This window comes from Vanellus vanellus (genome assembly GCF_965231255.1).
Source record: "Vanellus vanellus genome assembly, chromosome: 2".
Lineage (NCBI taxonomy): Eukaryota > Metazoa > Chordata > Aves > Charadriiformes > Charadriidae > Vanellus > Vanellus vanellus.
Window position 1 is genome coordinate 101,801,986 of NC_138906.1, and position 15,865 is coordinate 101,817,850.

Below are 15,865 nucleotides of genomic sequence, written 5' to 3' on the forward strand. Positions count from 1 at the left end.
TAAGGACTCCCAAAAGCTTTGTATGGTTAATACGCTGCCAGGCATACCCAGGCAAGGTTTTCCTCAGCTGCTTGCAATGCCCAAGAGGTGGACAGAGTGCGGAACACATCATGTCACAATGACTTTGGGGACCACTTATCAGAAAAGCAGTACAGATTTAACCAACAAAACTTAACCTGAACTTTAATCACGCAAAACCCCATTCAAACTTCTCTTGAATGTTACCTTTTTTTCCCCTTTTTTTTTCTTCTTGTTGTTTGTGTTCTGGTTAGATTTTCTTATCTAAACTCCCCACATTGCATTGCTGTTGTGGTTCAACCTGGATAAAACACAATAGCAAGGTGGATTAATACCTCTTCCAAAATGATAGTGGAGAGACCAAAACGACCCATATACAGAGGTTCCAACTTATGCGATTGTCTCCAGATCATATAGGCAGGACAATTTCTCCTTTGTCATTTCACTTTCTCAATTAAATTCATCTCTCTTGTTTACAGACTGATGTTATACTCTTCAACCACCATGGAAATAGACACGTGTTTATCTGCAATATTATGTTTTCCAGTCACTCTTCTTAGTTCATAGTCACAGCAATGTTTTTTTCTGGCATCTCCTTACAGGAAAACTTTAGACCTTCCCTGTTTCAGGCCAGTTTTAGAATTATCAAAGTCCTCCATCAGCATGTCTAGCTACATTACTTCTCCTTAAACCAAAAATTTCAACATAATTTTTTAGCCCGTTGAATTCAGTAGGTGATAGATAAATGTTCCAAATTTAGATGAAATCTGACCAAACTAAGCATTTCATGCACGTTGGGTTTGCAGCAATCCCTTGAAAACATTACGGCTTGGAAGCATACTCTAGATTTATGTTGTATACTCAGATTTTCACTACTACGTGTCAATATGCGGTTTAGCGGCGGCTAACAGCCAAATGCTCACCCAGATGCTCACTCACAGACCCTCCTCGGTGGGGCAGGGCAGGGGAAGCAGGATGAGAAATACCCCTCTCAAGATAAAGACGGGGAAATTGCTTACTAGTTACTGTTGCGGGCAAAACAGACTCAACCTGGGGAAAATTCCATTACTCTATGGCCAATTAAAACAGATTCAGGTAGTGAGAAACAAAGACCAGCATTAAAACAACACCCTTCCTCCTCAGAGCAGCGCAGGAGGGGATGGTGGGGCGCGTGTGGTCAGCACACAGCAGTTCCTCTCTGCCATTCCTTCCTCCTCCAGTTTTTCCACTGCTCCATCATGGGCTCTCCCTGTGGGCTGCAGTCCTTCAGGAAAAAAGAAAAATCTGCACCAGCATGGGATCTCGGTGGGACGCAGTCCTGTCAGGAAGCATCCGCTGCTCTGGCATGGGGTACTCCACAGGCTGCAGTGGGTGTCTGCTCCAGTGGTGCCCTGGAGCACCTCCTTCTCTTCCTCTTTCTCCTCCTCCTCCTCCTCCTTCTCCTCCTCCTCCTCCTCCTCCTCCTCCAGCTGCAGTGTTCCCTCTGCTGTTTCTCACTCCTTTTTTGCCCCTTCCTCCTCTGCTTGTGTGGTGTTTTCCACCCTGTCTTACACAGGTTTTCCCCGAGGCACCACCACCCTGGCTGCAGGGCTGGGCCATGCCCAGCGGTGGGTCAGTTGGAGCTGGCTGGAACTGGTTGGAGCTGGCTGGAACGGGATGGAACTGGCCATGTCCTGTACGGGGCAGCCCCGGCTGCTCCTCACCAGAGGGCAGCCCTGCAGCCCCCCACAGCCAGCCCAGCCTGGGCCCCTGCACTCGGTACAGTCAAAAAGATGAGAATTTACACACATTAAGGACAGAAGGAACCAGGAGAAGGCTCAGTCTGACACAAAGTGTTACGTTTTACTCAGCTATGCCCTGCACTGGCTGGGAGCTTACATTCATCTACAATACATCTTCCCACAAAAGGTGATCAGTCTTGATTTGAAGACGAAGAAGACTGAGACTCCATCACTTACCAGCTTAAATTATTCTACCATTTAAGATGTGCATCTCATTTTTCAGCTTAACTTGCCTGTTTTCTGCAGAATTACTCACTCCAGTTAAGAAGAAGACAGTATGTAGCACTCCTGGCACCTCAGTCTCACCAGCACTACAAATACACTGCTTTTTGGCATCCTGAAGTTCTTATAACATTCAGTCCCCACTTTCTCAATATTACTTATTACTTTAACAAATCTCTTACAGCCTAACATTGGTCACTATTTTCTCAGCCGTCACCGATTTTATTGTTTTTTCACTAGATTTGAACAGCCAAAATAAAGCCTTCTAGGTGACAGGCTGTCACCTACGTGTTTCTAACGTCACACTCTCTGGGCAGCATTTGACTCCATTCCACAGACATCTCCTTTCAGCCTTTCGGCTGCCGAAGCCTGTTCTTTTTCTCCCACAGAGATTACAGGCCCATGCATTGTAATAAGTATCATTTTCTTTGTACTCATTTATTTAGTTTTTTAATCCTTACCGACGACTTCTCCGATGGGCACTCAGAAGTTGAAAATCAAAAGAAACACCAGAATCCCTCTCTATAATATTGGCACGTATGAAGCTGAGGAGAAGAAACCCATCAGACTGTTTACACAGTAATGTCCACTCGCTGTCTTGTTTCTTTCAGCAAATATAAAATAAACAGGAATAAATATGGTAAAAGAATCAATAACAGCTTCATTTAAGAGAAATAGAACACCTAAAAGCTTAGCCAGCATTAAAACAACCAAGTTGTCCCCAGCTAAGCACAGCCCCACAACATGTTGTAATCTGGCCCCAGAGCACCTGCAAGAATTGCACGCAGAATTCGACCCACCTGCAGCAGCACCTGATCCAGCACTCAGGAGAGAAACCTCCTCCCCCCAGCAAGGATGCCGGGAAGCTCCCACACACTAAAGGTGGGCTTAATATAGCGCAAGCTCGAAGGTAAGTCCTTTATTCAGTCAGGACTGCTGAATAAAGCAGCTTGAAACTAGAGGTTTGGAAACCTTTACCTACTCTTCCTTGAAGAGGTGCCCTTCCCTTTAGCCCTGATTTCCAAGCCAATGACAAACTCCTAACATGCCCAAACCTCACCGTACCCGCTGGAGCTCTGCAGCAGCCTCTTTCATCACCATCACCTCAACACTTGACTACATGTTTACCTTCCTTTCATGCAAAGCCTACGTTACTAAAATCCACCTCACCTCCAGCCATCCCGACCTGCACCACCCCACAGCCCAGATGCCTCTCCCAGCTGCACAACAAGATAACTCTCAAGGAAAGGCACAATCTCCCCTCCATCTATAGAGTTTTCCTGATCCTGAATGTGATGTGCTGCCCAGCCACAGGCTTGTTAACAAAACAGAGCATACAGTGCGTATTCGGTGAGCAAAATAAATAGTTCAACCATTCATCGCGCTGTTCTTCATGGAATTTTAAAATAATAATAGTGAGCAAGTGTGATGCCAGACTGAGGCATATGTACAAACGGACAAGCTATATGGGCTGAACATTAAGAAACTGTATGTTATACTTTAGAGAGCATTAGGTCACCACAGAGGGCAGGGCAGACAACACCTAATATAAAAGTGCACTTGAATAAACTTTACATAGGGTTTTGGGAAGTATCCACTGATACAATAGCACCAGTCCAATGTTCAGTGCTTTAGAAGTTACACCTCACATTTTTTATTTGTGTGTCAACACACTTGTTTTTATCTCTCTTTTCTTTTAAATGTGATTGCCCTTGTTCATTCCATAATTTGTGTTTTTTTCTTTCTCTTTTTCTTTCTACTTTCACTAAAGCATTATTTTCCTGGTTCTCAGGTCTTATGTGCTCCAGCACAGAAGTGGTGTCACCCACTCCTGCTGAGCAGTGCTGTGTGTGCCCTCTTGAACTCACTCCACAGACAGAGGAAAGGAAACAGCTTCATATTAGAGTAGGATGCACTTAGTAGGAATCCTATTTTGTAATACAGAGAGCAATAACTAGGATGGTTTACTGGTAAGTTTTAGTTCCTCTACATTGGTAGTCCATAGTGGTCTGTCAAAGAATGGTAAACTGAATGTCATCATCAGGAAACAGAGGCACACAAGGTTTAAATGGCTCCAACTTACACAGCAGGATAATCACAAAACCAGTTAAATAATGGTTTTCTAGGGCATTTAGGTCAGACTGAGTCCTGGCTAGTGTGTTCACACATTGCAGTATGGCCATTGTGTTACAGAGGACACAGCCAAAACAGAGACAAGTAGATTTGAGATGAAGAGGTTTGGCTTTTAGTGTTCCTCACCTCAAATTCTTCTAAAATGTTAGGCATACAGCTTTATGTTTCTGGTGTAGTTTATACAGTAGTTACCTGTGATGTTGAGCTCTTTATTATATTACTAAATCACAATATCTCAATTATGTTCTGTTATTATACTGAAATATTATAGTATTCTTAGGTCCCAAGTGACTACAAGAGACACAAAAATATGCTCCACTGTACATAGCATGAAAATTAATTGGCCTCCAGATATAGAACTGTATCTGGAGAAAAGTGGAAATGTACTGTAGATAATTAGGTCAGACTTGAGGGCCTCCTAAGCCTGCTTTTGACCCATAATATTTCTAACTCATGGATGCAGTTACAGTAAAACCATTATACACCAGAGGGAGTAGAGCTTTAAAGGTCTTTGTTCATCATACCATTTGGGATTTCCTCATAGATGGCAAAATACAAAGACCAAAACTTGTAGGAATGAGAAATTATTATTATTATTATTATTATTATTATTATTATTATTATTATTATTATTATTATTATTATTTTGGCATTGTAACTGAGCCTAATAACATTTTTTGCAGCTAAGAAGTGCTGCCTTTTTAATGAGAAAGTATAATAAACCCCTAATTTTGTTCCATGATTATCTAAAATCTAACACACAGCCAGCCTGCTTCCATGAGCAATAAAGAGGGTGTCTATGTTAGTGTTTTGTTCCACCGAGCAATGCACTTTTGATGCAAATCTCTCAATCCACCCAAGTTACTGAGTTTTCATTTGTCTCAGAGAGTCTATCTGGATGAAATTAAACTGGAAGATGCTCGCTCCCCAGCAGCAAAACTAATGCACATCAAATGAAATCAGACATTCAGACCATAGGATCAGACTAGACCTAGCCAAAACTAAACCCAATGGAAATGTGGATAGTAGGGATCTTGGATCCTTTAGCCCTAGAAGGCTGTTCCTATTACTGGACTAATTTAATGGTTAATACTGACATAGCCTGTGAAGGTGTGTCCATAGGCCCAGCTTCTGAGGAAGGTTCCTCTTGACATGCTTAAGCTTTAACTACATAGATTTGTAAGGCTACAGCAGCAGAGTACTGTGTCTAATAACAGGACAGCCTGGGCAGCTGGACCCCAGAAAGGCATAGATCCATGTTTAAGTACCCTACTTCCCAGTCGGGTTTTATTACATATTATTTTATATTTTAAATCCAGTTTCTGCAGTTATGTCCACAAGCTCTGACCATAGTTCAAATGCAGTATTACTCAAATGCCCTGAGTGCAATCAGTCCCTCTCTAAAGACTGGGCAAGACAAATCTTCTGCACAGAGTAGAAAGTGGAACATGAGGAGTCCTGGTCTTCTAAATTAAATAAAAGCACAGTGGTGATTAGCCAGGCAACCACAATCTGAACTGGTTTGGATTAATTAACCCTGCTGCTGCTCTGAATGCAGCAGTTTGCCTAATGTCCATAAGTATTGTACTCAAAGCTTTGCACTCCAGGGCTAAATCATGTAAATCCTATTTTACACCCACACACCCATACACCCCCACTTCATTTTCTCAGACCATACTCATTTACCTGTCAACAAGGCCGGTAATAAACCTGCTAGGTCACACTGTTTCAGTCCCTCTAAATCTCATGGTCAGCGGACTGGAGGGGTTGTGTCTCCCTTTGATTCAAAAACTGCTTCTCGCTGCTTTTGAATTTAGCAGGACAGTGCAGCATGTCCTAACTCTTCCAGATCTGTAACTCTTTTTTTTAAGAGCCTGAAGTCAGTCCCATGATAAGTCTGGATCTAAACAGCTAAAGAAGCCCTTGTTTTTCAAAAGTCATTAAGAATTCAGTAGCTTCCACTCTCTTCTTGGAGCTGCTGGATAGATGGCAGAAGTCCTGAATCTCCTGGAGGTTGTAGCCAGGTTACCGAGAAAATGATCAGAGAACAAAAGCCTCCTAAGCATTACACTAAATAGTCAAAAAAATCCAATAGTTTATCTGTGGAGTCAGGAGTCCTGCAATCCTAATTTTCAGAAGATATTAATGGTATGTGGACTACTGCAAAATATTCAGCATTCCCTAGTTCACTGTATTAGCAAGAACTACTCAAATAACTGGGTTTCACATGGGTCTTGTGTACCCAGAGTTTCTATGGCTGCTCAGTTGTAAGACTTCAAAATCTCTAACCTGATAAAAATAGAACTGGTCAGGTAGTCTTTGTCAAATGTATTATTCAAAGAGTACTGATGTTATTCATCAAAACCATTCTTCAGCAAATAGCTTTTAGCAGCATTTGACCAATTCTGTAGCTGGCTGAATATTATTCACTGAATAAATTAATTCATGTATAATGGCAATATTCGTTGAATAATTTATTTGAGGAATATTTTTTCAAACATTTGACAAGCTCCATTAAATTCCAATAAAATCTAAGACATCGCCTAATTAAAAATAATTAAAAGTCTGTTTACAAAAATTGGCCTTATTCTTTGGTAAGTTGTACGTGGTTTATGGCATTTGACTAACTCTCCAGTTCTCAGATAAAGTTTGGATAACCCAGTCAGGGAAGCAGACTCAGACTGCTCAGAGCTTTAAACTCATATTTTCCCTGCTATTTACACATGGCAAGACACATAAAATATATGCTGAAAGAATCTGTGTACGTATCTATACCTGTATATCTTGCAGACCACAGTTAAGATTTTTATTCAGCTGTGCAATTTATGTTTCAGGCCATTAATATAATACACAAATTGTTAGGAAAATTATTTTTTATTAATTATTAGCAGGAATCAAATTGTTATGTAACACATAAGATTATTTTTTTTACTGTGACAATGTTTTTGTAATTTTTTTTCCTATGGAAAGCATTCTAACATTGTAGCAAATGTTATGATTTAAATGTACTTTGTGCAGTATGTACACATACAGGTGCAAGTATAAATTCCTGCTCTTGCACACACTCATTGAAAGACGACATTTAGATTTACATGTAGTTAATTTCCAGTGAAATTATTATAATAATTGCTATCTCCATATTCCACAGCTAATAGGTATTAATAAACTGAGTAATGCTATTTTTCAGAAGCCTGTGCCTCCTTTTGTCACCAGTCTTTGAGTATGTTCCATGTCACAGTTCTTTCATATATGTCAGTGGTGATGAAAACATCAGTCTGATTTTCTATTGCATAGTGAAGAAATCAGACTGGATGCAAAGCATGAGGCTACTAATTCAGTACGAACCGATTAGTCTTAGGGGAAATGTACGTGTATATAGGTGAGATCCATTGGTTTAACAGATCAAAATTATTCACCCCTGAAAGAATGGTGGGAAGGCGGCAGAGGGAAGCTGTTTGCAAGATTATCCTGTTGGAAGGATTTTCAGTACATGGGATTATCTGTAATGAGATTAACCACTGGGAGATCAAATTCTGAATGGATGCTTCAGAGAGAAAAAATGCCCACTAAAACAAAAGAGAAGTGGGAGGTAAAAGCAACGGGATTTAAGATAGTCTGGTCCTGAAAGTCCTGTTGTTCAGGCAGCAATAATAGGAAGAAGACTGGAGGGCAAACATTCAAGAGACATGTCAAGTGCACATCAGTAAAGGTCTAACGACAGTGTTAGGAAAAGAAACCTCTAATGAATGGAGCAATGTGGAAATGTGATAAAAGGTGGCCACTGATTCTTCTGCAACAATGGGCGGCTGAGAATTCTTATGTGAGCAGCAAGACAATGCTGCAAACAATCACAATCTGTGTTACATTTGGTGTACAGTTACAGAGATCAGCTTAGACAGGATTTTAAATAAGAGCCTAGAATGGAGGACAAAGCTACAAGATGTTGTACAAAGAATGGGTAACATTTATTCTTAAAACCACCCAGGAAATTTCAGAGGGAGACATTTGGCAAACTGTCAGTGTTTCTAGCAACTAGTCAGTAAACAAATTTCTGAACTTCTTTTCACTGGTGCAATGTTTAGACAAAACAAAAGGTGGCTTTAGGGAGGGAGATATTGGTATATCATAACAACTTATGGAAAAGTTTTCCAATCTTGTTCAATATATTCATCAATGACCTGAATGAGGGGACAGAGTGGATCCTCAGCAAGTTTGCTGATGATACCAAACTGGGAGGGGTGGTTGACACTCAAGAGGGCCCCGCTGCCATCCAGCGTGACCTGGACAGGCTGGAGAGCTGGGCAGAGAAGAACCTAATGAGGTTCAACAAGAGTAAGTGCAATGTTCTGCACCTGGGAAGGAAGAATGCAAAGCACCAGTATAGGTTAGGGGTGGACCTGCTGGAAGTAGCTCTGAGGAGAAGGATCTGGGGGTCCTGGTAGACAGAAAATTATCCATGACCCAGCAATGTGCCCTTGTTGCCAAAAAGGCCAATGGAATCCTTGGAGTGCGGCCAGTAGGTTGAAGGAGGTCATTCTCCCCCTCTACTCTGCACTGGTGAGGCCACAACTGGAATACTGTGTCCAGTTTTGGGCTCCCCGGTTCAAGAGGGACAGGGAACTGCTGGAGAGAGTCCAGCGTAGGGCGACTAAGATGATTAAGGGATTGGAGCATCTCTCTTATGAGGAAAGGCTGAGAGAGCTGGGACTCTTTAGCCTGGAGAAGAGAAGGCTGAGAGGAGACCTTATTATGGCATACAAGTATCTAAAGGGTGGGTTGAAGGAGGATGGAGCCAGGCTCTTTTCAATGGTTCCAAGTGACAGGATAAGGGGCAATGGGCACAAGTTGGAACACAGGAAGTTCCGTTCAAATACACGGAAAAACTTCCTTACGGTGAGGGTGACAGAGCACTGGCACAGGCTGCCCAGGGAGGTTGTGAAGTCCCCTTCTCTGGAGATTTTCAAGACCCGCCTGGATGCAGTCCTGAGTAACGTGCTCTGGGCAATCCTGCTTTAGCAGGGGAGTTGGGCTAGATGATCTGTAGAGGTCCCTTCCAACTCTGAAAATTCCATGATCCTGTGATTCTGTGAAAAGGATTGTCACTAAATCAAAACTTAGGTCAAAATCAAGTTCTAAATTTCCCAGAAGTATCAGTCCAACCCAGTATTTTGGCACTGCTAATTAACATCAGAAGCGCTAGTGGTAAGGTTATATTTTTGAGACATAGCCCAAAGCAGAGGTAGAGATTGTACATGCATCCAGAAATGCAACTGTATCTTTGCCTCTGGAAGTGTAGGCATTACGCACATCTTTGGCTGCTCTTGGGGCAGAAACTCACATGGCGGATGCTTTCTCTGCAGTGACTTTGGCATATCTAGTAGAGACATCTGAAGGCTAGTTTTAAAAAAGCCTTGGAAGACATTACTCAGAAAAAGTACTCTGTTTATACAAGAATGATCTTCTGTTCACAGATGTGTTTACACTTCCACAATTTGTAAGACATGGGACTTCTGATTTAGGTAGAAACAATTATTAGGAACAACTGGATAGGAAGCCAGGTCTTGCCTGGACCCCTCACCGTGCCCTGTCTCCAATATCCCTCTCTCACTCTATTAAGATATGTCACCACACAGCTGCAGTTTGTGGTGTGCTCCTCTACTGAAATGTCGTCAGCTATTCTGTATGCCACGTGTGGGAGGGGATAGACAACACTGGCTACCTGAGGAAGCCCCAGACTTGCAGGTAGCTGTGAAGATGCGGTACTTCATTGTGGGAGCATGTTTCAGAAGGAGAGAGAAATAAGCATATGGCAAGTATGGATTTGTGCTGAGTGGGATGCCAGAAATGGGAAAACAAGGGATGTACACTAAGCTCTAAGTCACCGAGGGTATTTGAAAGGCTCCTGAGGCCTTGCAGAAGTCAAGGGGTCCTCACCTGGCAATTGCAGCACACCCCCAAGAAGCAGTAGAATGGGGTCTGAGACCTCTGCAACTTAAAGGGATTAAAATATCTGCGTTCCCTGCCCCAAAAAAAGTGTTTGATCAAGAGACTCCAAAGAGGAAAACAACTACTTTTCCTTGAAAAGTTTGTTTCAAGGAATATTTTAGGGAACACCATTTAGTTTAATAAGTTTTTCGTCTAGATACGTGTTTGTGTCTGTGAGCACATATTTATTTTCTTCAGACATACAATTCAGTATTGTAGGTTTAAATTTTAAATGATACCTGCTTAATACAGTTCCATGCAAATAGGCACTGTAAATCAATTCGTAAAACTTTTGTTATGTATAAGCGAAATAAAATTTAAATTTAAACAGTCTCTACAGAATCCATGTTTATGAGATTTCTGTATTCTTAGCAAGCCGGTTTACTCAAGGAAATATTATTCTTACTGTTGTATTAGAGTGAACATAAATTCCACAGGTTTTAAGTAATTAAGATACTCAGGATTTGAAGATTGAAATGTTGTTTCCTAACACAACACTTCTGAAGCTGTATGCATGCTCTACTAAGCATCTCACTACGATATTCCTGACAAACACTCTATACCCCGTCTTTTTCATTACCGAGCCTTCAAGAATGCTTGACATTTTTTCTCAAAAGGTGACTGGATCAGGTAAGGGGAGTTTTGTTTGCCAAATCAAAAAGTGAAGTCAGATATTTGAGAGCAATTGTATATCATTAAATGGAGACACCTTACATTTTTCCTGACTTATTTTTTAACATACTCTGGAAAAGAAATAATTAGTATTCAGGCACCAGATGTGAATCCGTCATTACCATTTCTTCATTCTCAGAGAACTGAAAAATCTGTCTCATCTGACATTCGATATCTAATTTTTAATAGCTGGGAAATAATCAAGAATCTTTCAACCTCATAGAGATAATCTTAGAGGGATAAAACTTAAAACTTCCATGTATTTAAAGTTAACAAAATTAAGTATTTCCAGCAACTAGAAAACTCATTGCTATACAATGTAATTGAAAACTTCTATTTCCTATATCATCAAGTGATGATTAATCTATTACATAATTTGTTGCATTATGCAGTATATGAGCTAAGTAATTAGCTAGAAGCAAATCTTTTTCATTATTTATCATGAACTGTTGTCCTCCCGAAATTAACAGTAGCATGGTAGGCACTAAATACTGAAAAACTGCCAAAAAACCTCTAATTCACTTAAACTTATTACATTATCAAGTATTTCTAATTCAATTTGATAGTTGTCTAACTATGGGGTAGATTATGCTTATGTATTTTTGGAACCGTGGTATACTTAATTGTTTTGAAGTGTTAGTAGCAACAGAGAGCAAGAGCAAGTTAATTAGTGTTTCCTCATCTGAAAAAGGAACTGGCATTTTGTTGACAATGCAAAGATTTTTCTGCTTCTTAAACATAGCTTTATAGCACTCACTAAACCGTACCCATACACAGATCCTCTGTAGGAGTGACTCTGGCAGCATACGTCTTAAGATTTTCTTAGTAGCAACACTGTTTCAATAATTGTGTTCTTAACTATATAAAAATTACTTTAATGATTTTTGTTTGTATTTTTTTTGCATCTGACAGTCTTTCATGAAGAATTAAGCAACTATTTCTCAATCATTGTAAATTTTGTCATGGTTATTACTATGAAAAATACTCTCTTCATCTTTCTGGAAAATGCAACATTTCTCCTCAAAAATAATCATGCAAAAAATAGTTTATACTTTCTGACTATCTCATACAGAGCAGTTATGAGAAACATTTGAAGTTTCTATATTTTGAAGTATCTGTAGCCCTCAGGTTTTCTTTGTTCAAAGAAGTCTTTTTTTGTTTTTGAAGGAAGACTGATCGAATGTTACTTTTACATTTAGCGTCCAACTTATGGTCCCTTCACATCTTATTTACCAAATGAAAACACCTAAATAATACCTAGGCTTAGCTTCCTACCGTTATCACACAATTTGTGGTGTACTGAACTAAATGTTCAAAGTATCATGTCCCAATATAAATAAGATAATCCATGATAAATAAATGGAATACGATCCTCTCTATATGCTCAAGACATTGAGTATGCAACAACTGTTCTACAAATACATTTCAAATGTATCTTTCTGAATTTCAATGGTAATAGTATTCATATCTTCGCTTTTTTTTTTTTTAAACTTAAGATCCTTTTTTTTAAAAAGTCAGTGGAAGTATAAAGCATGTTAAGCCTATGAGTGTAAAGTACTCCTATTTGGGAAGCCTTGATCTTAGACCAGGTGCACTGAGAATATAAAGCAGCCTTCAGAGCAGCAGCTCAGTTTGAGTCATTCTGATATCCTTCTGATGGAGTGAATACTAATAATACCTCTCCCTGTTTGTTGTGCTGATTTTTTTCTCACTCAGACAAGTGAGGGAAAGCTTTATTCTTCTCTCCTCATATTGCCTCAGTGAATGAGTCCGTACCCAGCTTGAAGGAAGTTTTCCACCACAGCTCTCTGAAAACTTCAGCTGGGCTTTACTGTAAGCTCAGAAAAAGCCAATTTGTTTTCCCAGTTTCACATACCAGCTCAGAAACTCGTCTCTACAACCCCCTCAGCAGCAGGAGTGAAGCTCCACAAAGGCTGGAGATTTCCTTCAATGTACAGGCCGGAAAAATCAAATGAAAATTCAGAAAACTCTAGTAAGGCCCTCGACCCTTAAAGTCGCAATCAGAGGAGCTGGCTTTTCCCCTACTCATAACGATCACTCAATCTTTGCAATAAAACACAGAGGGCACACAAACAGTAAACATTCACATTTCACATGGCTGTTAGTCACAAAGGCTTCTTCCTTGCACAGCTCTACCCTACTGTGTTACAAGAGAGGGGGAAAAAAGATCTAACAAATACAATCTCATGAATCAGCTCCATGATTTGTATTTCTGGTAGTTCAGTGTGCTGTTAGATCAGTACAAAGAAGCTTTTCTTTTTCTATTTTTTTTTTATTTTTGTGGTTAGCATAAGGATCCTGTATGCTGCTTAAGCTTTTTTTACTCTTACTGTTGAAAACATCTTTAATCAACTCCTACATTGTTCTGCCAAGGTTTGATTGATCTTTTCGGCCTTCCTCTTATTCACATAATAGGCAAAATAGAAGAAAAGCCTTAAAAGTAAGGCATTGCTTGCTTGACAAAGACAAGAAAATAAAGGAATAGGGGGCAGAAAGTAACTGTCTGCACTCTCTTTTCTTCTTACAGAATCTGTGCCATTGTGCACACGGGAACAACTGATTCATGCCCTAGTTCATGCCCAGCCCTGTGAGTGTGTATAGGTGAGCTGACAGCCCGCTGCTAAAGACTGAGCAGGAGATTTAAACACTGCTCATGGAGTTCTTGTTTCTCACCCCATCAGAGGAAGGGGACATCTACCTGTGCAGGTGGGAGCAAGTACAAAAAGGCAAGGACAAAAGAAGAAGAGCAGGAACATGAGGAACTTTCAGGTGACACTGGAAAGCGTCTCCAGGACTAGACAGCTGACAAGAGGGAAGTCTTTTTCAGACCACAGTTTTGCACCACAGCGTCCAAGCTTTTTTTTCCTGATATTTGCCTAAGTACAGGAATTTCAGCTACTTCAGGGCAGCTGTTCTGCAAAAATAGTCCTAGCTTCCACAGCTCTGTTATTACACTTTAATGGAGAAGAACTGCATCTTTGTAGTTAATGGATCGGTGACTAAATAAATAGCCAGTAACAATGGCTTGGTTTACCACTAACTAATATAATGAATTCCCTCTCCTTTCCGGAAGGCAATGTCAGCCTACTGCCGTCCCTGGGATGTGAAGTCATTCATGGTTAAGCTCCTGGTGATTCCGTGTGTCATGTCAGCTCTTCAAAACAGTGTAAGGAAGATAGCTTGACCTGGCTCTAACATTTCATAGCATTGTTCCTTAACTTAGTACTACTAAGCACCTGCAATCTACTTCATTATTTCCTTTTCAATAGGACATGTGACTAGAATCCATCTCTAAACCAAACCGAATATAACATTGTTTTCAGCAATGAGATGCTAGGCTGTCTTAATTTTGTACTATTCCTGCTTAAGAAAATATGCACTATCACAGCGTTTGCCAAAAAGTAACAGAGATATCTGCAGGGATATATAATTAATTTAATAACTAATAGCCGCCACAAGGAATCATATTATGAAATTACATTTCCTATTAGCTCACAAAGAATAGTTTTGATGAACAGAGAATGAATTATGATGAAAAGTTAAGCAGAAGTAAAAGTAGCTATACGTCTTCTATTATTTGTGCTTCTTTTTAAATATCTATTTTTCATTTTGGAGTTTTTCATTCCCTTAGGAACAGCATGAACTTAAAAGCAACCTAGATTCTTCACAGGATTTTTAGAGTATATGATGGATCAATAATTTCTTGGTTTGTTTATGAAATATGCCAACTTACTGGGACAGAGTCATTTTTAAGAGGAAAGAAAGATCAATATATATGTGCATAGATTTATGGGTCTTTTTGTTACAATCAAAATAAGTCTTTCTGTTTAAAGAACTCTAAAAGGCAAGCTTGGCTTTTCCTTTTCATTGATGCATTGGCTTGAGCAGGCCACTTTAATTCTAAATGCTAAGAAATGCTACTTGTGACTCTTTCACTCTGTTAAAATCCTTTTGGGTTTTAATCTAAGTAAAGTAAGTTCTAAAAACACCAGCAATGTGCCTACTAAGACTTTTAAAACATTATAATGACTACAATTTGTCCACTTCTTTACATATGTGAAATGTTTTCCTAGGACTATGAATCCTATCCGCTGTCGTACTTTTTCCTCCATCAGGTTATACAGATAGAAGTTTCTCAGGATAAAAACAGGCACTAGTTGGGAGGAACAGAGAGATTAGACACCCCCCAATACCTATTTGCATCCCACACACAGGTCCATAGCTTTTTCCTGGCTCTTGCAGCAGCAATGCAAGTGTGACAGGGAGAAAGATTGAGCCTGATAAGCAGCTTGAAGTCTCTGACCCCGTGGCTGCAGGACACAGAACGCAGTGCATGAAGTCCCATCTGCATGGGAGTAGGGAACTTCCTTGTCCACATCAGTCTTGTGTTTCAATACTCTCAGTGCCATGGTACACTCTAAAATTTAAATATTAAATTTACCTGTCCGCTTGCCTTTTTGCTGCTAAATCTGAAGACACAGAAGTCCCTCGGGGTTTCAGTGGTGCTAATACTGTTCTCTAATTTTTTGCTACCAGCCATGACCATAGCTACCCAACGCCTGATGGCACACAGCACTCTTGCAGCCATTCTTCACACATCAGCGAGAATTTCAAACTGGGTGCATCTCGGCCTGTCTCACCCCTAGGGTTCACTTTGATTATTTTCTTATTCTCAGACCCCATACAAACCATAATGGTTACACGGTGATAGTGCTATATATACGATATCTAACTTTTACCTAGCAGATGCAGCATTTGCCTGGCATAGAGGTAAGAATAGTCAGTCTTTCCTCTTCCTGGGCAGGCCAGGTCACAAGACAATCCTGTAAAATAATCCTAGGGACAGGGAGAGCGCCTTCTTCTTAAAAACACTGAGCAAGCCTTTTATACATGCAACCTAAGGACTAGAACCTGTATCTCCTAGGTAGTCTACTGTAAGGTGATCCCATAAGCGATGTGAGTTTTGACATCCATCTGCCATGAAAATACCCACAATCCTTCAAACCGTACTGGTCACTTAGCAGCTGTTATCT

General features: G+C 40.2%; 1 long non-coding RNA gene across 1 annotated transcript in view; it reads right to left on the minus strand.

The window, feature by feature from the left end:
- Positions 1-290: 290 nt before the first annotated feature.
- Positions 291-15,865, minus strand: part of LOC309669333 — a 40,303-nt gene continuing 24,728 nt past the window's right edge. Inside the window, exons 3-4 of the long non-coding RNA XR_014268899.1 lie at positions 2,483-2,625; positions 291-319 (exon numbers count right to left, since the gene is read on the minus strand). This is a non-coding gene — a long non-coding RNA (uncharacterized lncRNA). The remainder of the gene's footprint in view (positions 320-2,482; positions 2,626-15,865) is intronic.